Raw genomic sequence first — 14126 nt, 5'->3', positions numbered from 1 at the left:
ACCTGAAACGTATTAAACAAATAGGTGAGCTAGTAGCCTAGTGTATGACTCAGCCCACAAATAGTGTATACTTATAACAAACACAATTGCAGATATCATCACAAAATTTTTACTTATAATGTACACATTACCAGAAACATATGTCAGATCGGAATATCATATTTTCATAATCATATATCATAATGGAATTCATAATTTCAGAATAAAAAATCTCAAGCACATTCTCTTATACAGAACCAGATGTATTTCATAATCGAATACAGATGCATATTCAGATTCAACATAATCAGATTCAGATACAATTGCAAACGCAAATTTTGATATAGATGCAATCACAGATCCTAACCCCATCCACTACACACCAATTTTGTCCAACCAATCACACCAAATAGGACTACAAGAGTCCATCCATCCAATCACACTTGGTCATGGTGGTATGCCACCCATAGTAGTGCAGCTGAGCTACAAGACATATATTGCAGTTTAACTGTCAAAATTGCAGTATTTCAAATCAGAACCCACCCCAATGCATATGCAAAATCACGTTAGCACGCATACATATCACATAGGTTGTATAGCATGCATGCATAAATAGATATTATACGAAGCATAACACAACACATAACTTATACAGATAATATCATATCATATTGCTTATACTAACAGTTATTTTTACTTACAGGTTTCATGCACATTTTTCCATGTAATTATACTTTCAGAGTTATTGAAACACAAATTGTACATAAGTTTTTCACCTACCTTAACCATAGCACATACTAACACATCTTGACAGATGTCACGTTTCGAGTCTAATTTGAGCCAGACGAACCCCACGAAAAGTCTATTTATGCATTTTTAGGTCAAACAGGCCTAAATGGAATATTTCTAAAAAATGGGCCCACGCAGCCCAACTGGCCAGCCCATGTGGCCCACACGATTTGGGACACGATTGTGTAATGCAAAATAGTTTCAAAAATAGCCTCTATTTTTTAGTTTTTCTGAGTTCTAATCGATGTTTCGGGTTAGAATCATCCCTGATGGCAGATTTGATTGATCACACAACTGGAACTCCTGAATCCTACAATCATTCATCAAATTACACTAATTAACCATCGAAAAATCATCCAAAATAACATCCTTAAATCAAAATTTCAGTCCCTAAGACGAAGTTCACACACTTACTTTTCTGGAACAACATAAAAATTGTATCTACTCTGTTGTAGGGTTCTGATTTTCAACCCTTTCGCCTAATCAAGAACCACAAAAACACTTAACACAACAAAGCCGAGACTAAGCACAAGCATCTCATACCTTTCCCAAAAAAAAATAAGTTAAATTTCAAAACCAAAAAATAAATCGAAGTTACTTACTCTTACTTGGATTTATGATCACGAAAAGAGTCAAAAAGATAATTCCTTGGCAACTTAATAGCAGCAAAACAAAAGGAAAAACAAAGCAAAAAGAAAGAAAAGATGAAACTCAAGAAGAAAGAAAAATAAAAAAAATAGAAACGTGAAACGAAGGAGTGGGGGTGATGAACAGTAAAAAGATGAATGGTTTAAGCGATTAATTCAACTACCCACGTCCCACTAAATCACACTAATTAACCACCCATCAGATTTCCTCATTGTTCAAAACCAAAAACAATTTTCACTTTGCACACATAGTGACTCAAACACACGACGAAAGGGTAAGCTAAAGCCTTATCACTAAACTAGTAGTCTCATTCTTATCCTCAATTGAACGAAGATAATATATAAATCAGATGTTCAAAGACAAGGATTTTAGGCAAAATAACAAAAATGCAAGACAAAAGATTTGAACTCAGAACCTCTCAAACCCAAGTAGAACACTTAACCACTAAACCAAATTAATTCACTTAACAAAATGTTCACAATCATAACTAAAAATCAGAACGTGCCCACTCTTGATTTCACTAACCCAATTTCTTCTAATCTAATTTCTGAGTTATGACAACCCTGTCGTAACTACATCTACAACTCACTAATCTATCAAGTTTTTAGTATTGAGGGTTGTCATGTGAAACTGTTTAAAATAATCTCACAAGTTCTCAATTAATTTATGTTTAACGAAAAAGATACTCATAGGTGTATTCATTATTGTAACACCCCTTACCAAAGTTAAATCAATAACTCGAGCAAAGGAAGCCAGATTTGGGCACTAAGTTCACTAAATAACCATTATCCACATTTACCTCAAAAATTTCCACTTGACTTTAAGACATCAATGCACCATAACACTATCTTTGAATTTCAATCAATTGTTACAAATCACTCTAAATCCATCATTTGTCTACACAAATCATAATCCATATATTGTCGATAATGAGATGTGACCTATCTAGTTTAGTCAAACCCTTTTCCTCCTAAGCATTGGTTGTACATTACACATTAGAAACAACGTGTTAAGCTTCTTTGAGCTTGGTAAGTACTCGCATGAATTCTAATTATTATTAGATATTTAATATAAAAATAATTTTAATACATTAATTCTTTATAAGAACGATTATTCACAATATGTCATTTCATAGATGAATTACCAAGAAATATTATTATCACTTAATATTATAAACAAAATATCTAATCTTAGAGGTTTACTTAGCATAAATTCCTACTTTATACACTTCAGGACCTTTATTTTATTCTTTCTTACATGAATGCCCTAAGTAAATGATGGAGAACCACGAAGGATACACCGAAAAAAAAATGAATTGCACCATAGTGCGACGAATGTCACCCATAACACGAATAACACGGGAGTGATTGGGTTTTTATGACATGCCAATTATATCCCACGAGTCCTGCGTAGTTTACAAAGGGCTTTTACACGATTGCACGATTTTATTTATTTAATTACGAGACTTAAATTCTTATCACAATTACACTTTATATTTCATTTTTACCCTATATCATGAAATGAATATATTATACATTTCTACCACTTATGCTCAAATTCTATAATTCCTTGCATTATTTCCTTACAGCTTTCAATTTCCTACTTATCTCACAAGACCACTATTACACAAATAATTCACGAAATGAATATTTTGAACAATTCTTTAATTCTTTACTAACATGATTATATGTCACTTCAAATTATTCACTTTTCACACAATACTTTTATATTTATATTATTATAACTCGCATCTAATATTATTTACCATTTATATATATTAAAATTTCATTTATAAATCATATAGCTTTCCACTTAATTCACTAAATTTTATGTCACGATAACATTTTCAAGCTCGTTTATGCTTTATTGTAACATGCCAAATCTATAAATATAGTTCATCACATTCTTTAGCATAAACATACATATATTCCCAACAACATGTATGATTCAAATCACCAAATCAACATGATAGGTAAAGATTAAAACAAACTTGCCATAAGTAAACACATTTACATACTAAGATGTACCACAAGACACCTTATATACATTCCATAATACTTGACTTAAAATGATCAAATAGGTACTAAATTGGAGATAGTGTGAGCTTTGATATGACCCATAAATCGAAAGCGTTAGTTACGTTCTTGAATCGCAAGTATTGTTAACATTTAAAATTGAATCATATAGCAATCTATATGTCAAGTATCACCAATACCATTTCATTTTCATTTCATGATTTAAATTACATTTCCAATCAATTGAACATCGTCTGATGGAACTGTAATAAACCGGACTTGGATACACGGGAATGTAATGCTCACACAAGCTAACATATATTGAGGTTACCCGTCTGGGCTAAACCTACAATACGTTTAACTCGAGAATCTGCAACAAATGCTAGATCTCGTAATAACATGTAAATCCCTGATCAAATACATGTATAACCCTAATGGCATGCCATATGTATCCTAACCTTTTACTAAGTTCACTCGTGCATTACTTCCGTATAAATGACAATATCAAATCCTTTACATTTTTTATTTTTCATTTACGAGGCATATAACCAAACAATAATTATATTGACACCTTGTATTATTTCCATACAACCAATATTTACACGAATTTACAATTCGATCCAAAACAAGACATTTGTGCCAAATTCCTAATTCTACTCAATTTTAACAAGTATATATATTAATTCAAGTATAATTCATACATAATTAAAATAGAGTAGTAAGTTCCATATGAACTTCCTTGTCAAAACACCAAACAAGTTGAATTTTCGTGGACTACTTGACAATTTTAGTTTATCCAATTCTTGATAAATATAATTATTCCATTCAATTTTTCAATACCAAATATTTTTACATTATGTCATGACATGAATGAACCTAATCTCATTTTTTATACCCTAAAGTTTTACAATTTATTCAATTTAGTCCTTAAAATCAAAATAGTCATATCTTTAAATTTTGAGCACTAATCTACTCTCTATTTATATCGAAATGTCAATTTTTATTTTATTCAATATAGTTCTTATGCGCAAAACTAACAATTAAACTTTACAATCTAGTCCTTTTTCATAATCTAAGGTTAAAAGCTATCAATTTAACATCAATTTTTTCAAGAAATCAACAATGGAAACTTTCAAAAACTTCAACATTTTTCAAAATTGGTGCACGGGCTAGTTAAATCAAGCTCTCATGACCTCAAAAACATAGAAATTACAAGAAAAATGGCTTGAAAATACTTACCAATTAGGGACTGAATAGATTGAGCTTCAAAAATGGTTTTTCTTAGGTTTTCAAAGCATGGCTAGTTAGGTGAAATGAAAAGGATGGGAAAATCCCACTAAAATTTGCCTTATATACTTTAATTAAATCCTTAATTACTGAATTAACTTAATTAAACCTTAATCACAATTAATCAAAATTAGTGGAAGTTAACGTCATCATCTACCTATTTGATGTAACAAAATGATTTTTTTACCATTTTGAACCTTCAGATAATTAAAATCTACAATGTTGGATTTTTACAATTTAGTCCTCAGACCTAAATTAACTATCAATTCAACAAAATTGCTAGACCAAACTTTAATATTCTTTTATACTAACTCTATAAATATTCATATTTAATATTTACGGATCCGGTTTATAGAAATAAGGTTCAAACTACCTTTTCTCGCACCACTAAAAATCGGATTGTATAAATTCACATTGAATTATTAATATATTTCTCTTACTTTTCATGAAGTATTCCTTGGTTCAATACTAAATTATTTTTCCACATCACTTAATATTTTATAATTCACTAAACTCCTCTTTATATATTTCTATGATTTGTACATGAAATTTCTCTCATTTTTAATGACAATTACTATTTTATTTCTTGTTTCAATACTATTTTATGCTTCAAGATCTCTTAATATTACCCAATTCATTCATTTATTATCTTTCTAGATATTTTATATGATTTATTCAAAAAATATTTACTGTATCATGATTCAATATATTTTTATATTTTATTCAATTTAGTCTCTCAAACTAGAATAATGTAAATTCATAAGCTTATTTCCACATTTACATATCGATACACTTTCTCACTTAGTTTCTTATAATTTCTAGATGCTATATTTCATTCACTACACAACTTATTACATATTTTAATTTACTACTTAAATAAACAAATAGAATTTACAGAGTATTTACATTTCTTTTGCTAGATTTCACTTTCTTACTTCTCATCCTACCACACTTTTTTCACTTGCTCTCCTTTGTCTATAATATTCCCATCACTTTCTTTTCTTTCTCACTTTATAATTTTATTAAAACATAATCGATTTCTTTACTAGAAATTACTTTCTCATATCTCTACTTCATCTAAACATAAATTTCATAAGAAAACACTTGAATTCTTACCTTGTCTATTTAAGCTTTTCACTATCTTCTCAACTTTTTTCACTTCCAACGCTAATTTCTTACTTCCAATAAGATAATCAAACTCTCTAGGATCTCTAATTCACTTTTCCTTTTTTCTGACTATGGAAATTCTCATGAATTTTGGTCTAAAATAATAGAATGGATGGAAAATGACTAAATTACATAAAAAGCAAAACTCTATCTTCTCTCTTTCTTTTTGGACATTGGAAGCAAATGAAGAATTTCATATTTATCTAATATTTATTAATTAAAATGATAAAATATATTTAATAAAATATTATTTGAATAATATTTAGATAGTTAAATAATATAAAATATCACCAAAGATCAAGATTATAACCCAAGGGACCATATTTTATACTTTAAGACTAAGCAAATCCAATGGTCACAATTCAACCACACATTCAAGGGTATTTTGGTAATATTTTCTAAAATAATCTCTTCTAAAATGATCATATTGCCCTTAGGAATTTATAATATTAACCCTTTAAATTTTAAATATTTTCAATCAAATCCAAAAAAATTTACATCTTTACGATTTAGACCTACCATAAATTAATTTATCATGACATACACCACGAGTCAACTTCCTTTGGCATCCATAAGCCTTCTCTTTTATCGATTGTATACTTTATTTCACTTTACCAAGAAATCTATTATACATAATCTCAACTCAATGCCGCTTTTATAGCATAGCGATTTTAAGAGCATTACAATTATGGTCCTATGTGCTTGGAATTGTCCCAAGAACTAGAGACCCAACTATTCAAAGTTATGGATAGAGCCCTTAGGAAGACACAAATACTAATTTTTTACACTAACTCTTAGAGTAGATGGAAGAGATTTACATTTGTCACACCCGAAAATGTTAAAATATAATTACAACAGAAATTCTGAGTACCTAATTCTAAAACTTTCTATTTTTGAGAGATTTTGGTGTAATTACATGAATCTTGCTAATTCGTTTGGTAATTGGTTAGGTTTCAACTATTAGTTCTGTTACTTTAGAACTAAATGTATCTTTTAGTGGGAAACATTATGATTAAGGATACTAATAGTACTAACTGACTTAGGGCCATGGGATCGGTAATGAAAAGATTATATAATAGGCGAATTCTTTCATTCTGGTATTTATTTTTCTTTCTTCCATCTTCTTCGTTGGTTTATTTTGTACGAAAAGGAATTAAGGAGGGTTTACATGAAGAGAAGAATCTAGAGTGTTAGCCTAAATAATTGAGAATTTAACAATCCGGTCATCTTTCTAACTCTTTTGTATCTTTTAATTAAAGAAAAAGAAAGGAAAATATATGGTTTTTAGCATAATTTATTTTGAATTGAGATGATTTAAGTCGTAGTTAGCACTTTTTTCTCCTTAGCATGCATATGAATTAAGGTTTTCTTGCAAATGTATGTCTTCGCTTTGATCTTAATATGGTTGTTATACTTAGCTAACTAAGAAAGAGTTGGCCCAAGTGATAAAGGGAAGGCTAAGCAGGTGTAAGTTGTGTCAACTCCAAGTATTTTGTTGGTGAGTTTCTAAACTCAAATACTCAGCATTTTTTTTATGTATATCAATATTGTGTTATTATGGGATGTTCTTCATATTTTTGAAGCATTAAAAGAGTTAATCTACATATGCATGTATAGTTGTATGTATAGGTTTGTTGTTTTGATGAACCGTTACTAGTAAAATAATTACTGATAAGCCTATGAATGAAATGGTTGATAGGTTATAAGATTAGTATGATCTATGTTGTGTTATTAGCAGTATGTTTAGTTGAATGCTTGTTATGTGTCAATCGTGAAAATGAATTATATGTGGAGTGTGGAGGTATGTAATGATAGATGGCGGATGAAGAAAAGTCATGTTGTGCACTTTGTGCCTCATGTTATTGGTTTTGCAGAGGTTCAAGCAAATTGTACCTGAGAATTGATATGCATGATATTTGGTTTTGCGGAGGTTTGGTTGGATTGTATAGAGATATAAGGGCACATGTTTATGATAACCCTACATAGGCTCTTTCAAGTATGAAACTCTATGGAATATAAGGCTTAAAGCTTCATGTTTATAAGAAAGACCATGGCCATGGAGTATGAAATTTATGAAATTCTGTCGAATTTGTTCTCTAAGCTTTATGTCAAAGTTATATGTGGGACTTCACCATACAAAGTCCGTGACACAATTCGCAACTATGAATCTTCTTTTTATAAATCTGTATGTATGAGTCCTTCATGTCTATGAATCTTCTTCTATGAATTCGCATGTATTAGTCTAACATATCTATGAAGCTTCTTCTATGAATTCACATGTATGAGTTCGAATGTATGAGTTTGCATATAAGAATCCACATTTAGAAATCCACACAAAAGTGTCTATAGGATTGTCCGCCAAGTTAATCTAAGATGACTCCCTCTACTCGGTGGGTTTTTCTATTAAGATTATATGTAAAAAGTCTAATCGAAGACACTATATGCTTCATGATCTATCATAGGAGGAACTCTCATGCATTACGTATTGCGCCTCTACGTCATTCAAACCAAGCATAAGTTGTGCAATAAGAATGCACAAGTTTTATCTATGCGAAATTAGTGACAAATTCTTAATTTTCGAACTAAAAAAAGGAAAAATTTTATTATACAAATCACTAAGTTCCTTATGAACTTACTATGTTTCTCTCCCTTGTTTCAAATATTCTAAACTGTTGTTCATAAGAAAAAAAGGTCTTGTGTGAGCATGTCACCCTTCGTTTCGTAATATGTGTAGATATTAGGGCAACTTGTAGCCTTAAACTTCTTTTTTATGTGGATAAAAACTCTTTAAATTTAGTTCAAATTATAATCAAATGCATAAGACTAAATTGACCTTTTTCTATAAAAAGTTTAGAATTATCAGAAGCTTGTTCTTATATATATATATATATATATATTGTGATTTCTCAGTAATACACTATGGAATTGTGGAATGGCTATTAAATTATTTTGCACATACTTATAGTTGAATTCTCAAAAGGTTGGTCATCTAGCCTACCTGTTGGGTGTTACATTTTTAGTGGTACCAAAGTGTCGGTTTAGTCAATTCTCATATAAGGATTTGATAAGGAGAGCCTTGATACACATGTTACATTATCCTGTCTTAGTCTCTTAAATCGTTACTAAATTAAATTTGTGTTATGTAGCTCCTCCTTATTATTGATGTTTAAAGATATAAGAAATTTGGTAGATGAAGAGAATGAGAGTAATATTCCTCACTCCCAACCTAGTGGTCCAACCCCTTTTGAGAGTAAAGGAACGTTGGGGACCGAAGCAAAGAATGCATTGTTTAAAGCGTTGGGAGCATAGTTCAATAGATTTGTGGGGATGACCCCTTCACCGCCCACACGACCTCAAGGCAATCCAGTACAACAACCAACTCCCCATCCTACTCAAGTTCCCTATATGACACGGGGTGATCTAGTGGAGGAGATAAGAAAAGGAAGCACTAAGGAATTTAGGGGAGGAAAAGAAGATGATCGAGTAGTCACAGAAAACTGGCTATCAAGAGTACTACAAGTTACAGAAGAATTACAACGCACTCCGCTTGATAGCCTAAGGTGTGCGGTTTCCTTGTTGGAGGATGAAGCCTACCAGTGGTGGCAAACGGTGAAGAGCATTATGCCTCAATAGTAAGTCAGCTGGGAATTCTTTCTGTGAAAATTTTGAGAGAAGTATGTAAACTGACTATGTGTTGAGTAGATGAAGAGGGAAATTTTAAACTTGAGACCGGGTAGACTAATTGTCCTCAAGTATGAAAGGAAATTCATCAGACTAAGTAAGTATGCCCGTGAGCTGGTACCAACAAAAAAAGAGCTATGTGTGAGGTTTGAGTGGGGACTTAATAAAGAGATCCGGATAATTGTAGCAGTATTCAAAATAAAGGATCTAACTAAGGACAGAGTCTAAGATCGAGAAAGAGGAAGGAAAAGATTATTAGGTTTGGCAGCGATTTCTGGGTTCAAGAGAACCAGAGATGATGGGGTTTTTTCTTCAAGTCTGGCATAAAGTCACTAACCTGATAAATTCAGAAAAAAATCGTCACAGATGTCACACCACATTAGTGGTATGCATAAGAGGTTCTAGGAGAGTGATCCACCCTACTTGCAAATAGTGTAGGAAGAATCATACAAGTATGTTGGAAGATGATGAGTGCCTTTTTTGGATGTGGAGATCAAGGCTATATGATTAAGGAGTATCGAATATGAGAAATTAAAGGCACGGTACAATCCACTCGAGTGAATCAGGATGTACAACAAAGGTTGAGATCTAAAGCTACCGCAAGATCAGGCCCCCACAGTGGAAAATGCAAGGACTACTGGCATATCAGATTCTAAAGCCATGGCTCGCGTGTATGTGATGTGTGCCAAGGAAGACGCGGAGACTCTAGATGTTATTATGGGTAGCTTCTCTTTATATAACATTAATATTTATGCATTGATTGATTTCAGGTCGACACATTCATACATTTATAATATATTAATCAATGAAGGAATTTTAAATGTTAAGTCCACAAAAATGAAGGTATTAGTTACAAATCCTCCTAGTCTGAGTACAGTTGTGGATAAGGTAATTTGGGATTGCCCAATAAAGTTTCAAGATTTTATTTTCACGGCTGATTTAATGTTGATCGAATTTTATGAATTCGATGCAATTCTGGGATTGGATTGGTTACTAATTAGGCACAACACAATTATAGATTGTCGTGCTATAGAGGTGCAATATTAGTATATTTTGGTGATGTAGAATTGATCTCTAGAGTAATGCATGACATAAAGTATAAATTAATCTCGGTGATCTCGATAAGGAAACTTGTTTTGCCAGGAGCGAATGCTTATCTAGTGTATATAATGAATAATACGGTAGTACGGAAGGATTTGGAGCAGGTGTAGGTTGTGAGCCAATTCCTAGATATTTTTTCAGATGAACTTCCAGGGGTACCGTCAGATCAAGAAATGGAGTTTCCTATTAAGATTACTCCAAGAACTACTCCTATCTCATGCGCTCCATATTGAATGGCATCCTTGGAATTGAAAGATTTGAAGGCCCAGTTGCAAGAAGTATTAGAAAAGGGATTTATTCGCGCAAGTGTCTCACCATGGGGTGCACTAGTTCTTTTTGTAAAGAAGAAGCATGGTTCATTACGATTATCCATAGATTATTGCCAATTGAATCAGACGGCCATTAAAAATAAATACCCTCTACTCAGAATTGAAGGCGTATTTGATCAATTAGGTGGTGCAAGGGTGTTCTCTAAGATCAATATTTGCTCTGGCTATTATCAAGTCAAGAGAAAATGTGATGATATCCCTAGACTACTTTCTGGACCCGCTATGGACATTATGAATTTCTGGTGATGTCATTTCTTGTGATGCCATTTGGATTAACTAATGTGCTAGCGGTATTCATGGATTTGACGAATCAGTTATTTCAACGATACTTAGACAAGTTTTTAGTAGTGTTTATCAATGTCATATTGATCTACTAAATAAGTGAATTAGAGAACACATATCATTTGCAGGTAGTATTAAGTACTTTACGTGAGAATCGACTATACGTCAAATTTAGCAAGTGTGAATTTTGGCTAAAATAAATAAGTTTTCTACGCCATGTTATCTCCGTGGATGGAATTAAGGTGGATCATGATAAAGTCAAAGTTTTTGTGGAATGGAAGCTACCAAGTAATGTTACGGAAGTGCGTAGCTTCTTGGGATTGGTGGGGTATTACAGAAGATTTGTAAAGGGTTTTTCTATGATAGTTGTGCCTATGACTCAAATTCTCCAAAAAGATGAGAAAATTGTATGGTTTGAAGTCTGTCAAATAAGTTTTGACAAATTAAAGATTGTTTCAACTGAAGCACCGATTTTATTGCAACTCGTTTCCGGGGTTAAATATATAGTGTATACGAATGCCTCACTTGATGGCCTTGGTTATGTACTCATGCAAAATGGGAAAGTGATAGCGTACGCGTCTCATAAGCTCAAGCCATATGAAAGAAATTACCCCACCTATGATCTCGAATTGGTCGCAGTTGTATTGGCGTTAAAAATTTAGAGACATTACTTGTATGGTGAGAAGCGTATATCTTCACGGGCCATAAGAGTTTAAAGTACCTTCTATCCCAAAAGGAGTTAAATTTACGGCAACATCGTTGGATGGAACTGCTTAAAGATTATGATTTGAAAACTGAATATCATCTGCGGAAGGCAAACGTGGTAGCTAATGCTTTACACTAAAAGATAAACAGTGGCTTCAGCATCTTTAAGAGCTCGAATTAATTAGAAAGGGATGGGTCCCTTTTGGCAGAATTGAAGGCACAACCCACTATATCCAACAGATTGTTGAGTTTCAATTAGAAAATCAAAAGTGTAAAGACTGGATAAATCGTACCGGATTGAAAGACTCAAAAATTTTTAGCCTCGACAAAAATGTGAGTTATGCTACATGTGAAGGTTGTATGTTCCTGAAGGAGAAAACCTTAGGCAAGAAATCTTGAAGGAAACTCATCAAGGATCATTTGCGTTTCATCTAGGAACTGTTAAAATGTATCGAGATCTCCTGGAACTATTTTGGTAGCTCGAAATGAAGAGGGAGATACCAGAGTTTCTCATGTGATGTTTAACTTGTCAGCAAGTCATGGTTGATCATCAAGTTCCATCCGAAACGTTATACCCCTTAGAGATACCATAATGGAAGTGGGAGAAAATTTTAATAAATTTTGTTTCTGGTTTACCACTCACTTCATTGAGGAAGGATGCTATTTGGGTGATTGTGGATAGACTCACCAAATTAGCTCATTTTATAGCAATCCACACGGATTATTCCTTGGAGAAATTGGCAGAGCTTTATATTGCTGAGAGAATATGCCTTCATAGGATTCCTTCATCCGTCGTGTTAGATAGAGATCCAAGGTTCACATCCAAATTCTGTAAGCAATTACAAGAATCCCTTATAAATAAACTCTATTTTAGCACAGATTTCTACCCTCAAATTGATGATCAGTTAGACGAGTGATACAAGTATTGGAAGATATGTTGTGGCATTGTGTACTTGATTTCGGCTTAGGGCCCCTTCCTTTGGCAGAGTTTGCATACAACAATAGCTATCATTCTAGCCTCGGTATGTCCCCTTTTGAAGCCATATACAGAATAAAATGTAAGTCTCCCATTTGGTGGGTAGAATTAAGTGAAAACAAGTTGATTAGGCCTAATTTAGTTCGTGATATCGAGGAAAAGATCAGTTTTATCCGCAACCATCTACGCATAGGTCAGGATCACCAGAACGCATACACAAATCAAAAACGGAAGGATGTATCATTGGGATTAGTGACAAGGTTTTTCTTAAAGTCTCGCCATAGAAAAGAATTATCCATTTCTGTTTAAATGGAAAACTAAGTCTGAGGTTCATAAGGCCTTATGAAATTTTGGAAAGAGTAGGGTCTGTTGCTTATCGGTTAGCGTTGCCACCAAACCTATCCTGAATCCACAATATTTTTCATGTTTCTATGTTAAGAAAGTATCACTCAGCCCAGATCACGTGGTTCAGCTAGAAACCTTGGAAGTGGAGCCTAATATATCCCATAAAGAAGAACCAATGAGAATTTTTTCTAAGAAAGTTAAAGAACTCATAAACAAGAAAATTCTTTTGGTGAAGGTTTTCTGGCGAAGCCACAAAATGGAAGACACTACTTGGGAAATGGAAAGTTCCATGAGAGAACAATATCCCCATCTATTTGGTGAGTAAGAAATTTGGGGGATGAAATTTTCTTTAAGGCTGAGGGAATTGTCACACCCGAAAATGTTAAAAGATAAGTACAACAAAAATGATGGGTACCTACTTATAAAACTTTCTGTTTGTAAGGATTTTAATGTACTTACATGAATCTTGCTGACTGATTTGGTAATTGGTTAAATTTCAACTATTAGTTATGTTACTTTAGAACTAAATATTTTTTTTAGTGGGAAACATTATGATTAAGGATATTAATACTACTAACTAACTTAGGGTTAGGGGATCAATAGTAAAAAGATTATATAATGGGGAATTCTTTCATTCTGATATTCATTTTTCTTTCTTTCATCTTCTTCTTCTCTAGTTTATTCTATAAGAAAAGGAATTAAGGAGTGGTTTGCATGAAGGGAAGAATCTATAGTGTTAGCCTAAGTAATTGAGAATTTAGCAATCTGGTAATCTTTCTAACTCTTATGTACCTTTTGATTAAATAAAAAGGAAGAAAAATC

This window comes from Gossypium raimondii, chromosome 9 (assembly GCF_025698545.1).
Source record: "Gossypium raimondii isolate GPD5lz chromosome 9, ASM2569854v1, whole genome shotgun sequence".
NCBI classification, from domain to species: Eukaryota; Viridiplantae; Streptophyta; class Magnoliopsida; order Malvales; family Malvaceae; genus Gossypium; species Gossypium raimondii.
The sequence above is the reverse complement of the archived record's forward strand: the minus strand, read 5'-3'. Positions refer to the sequence as shown.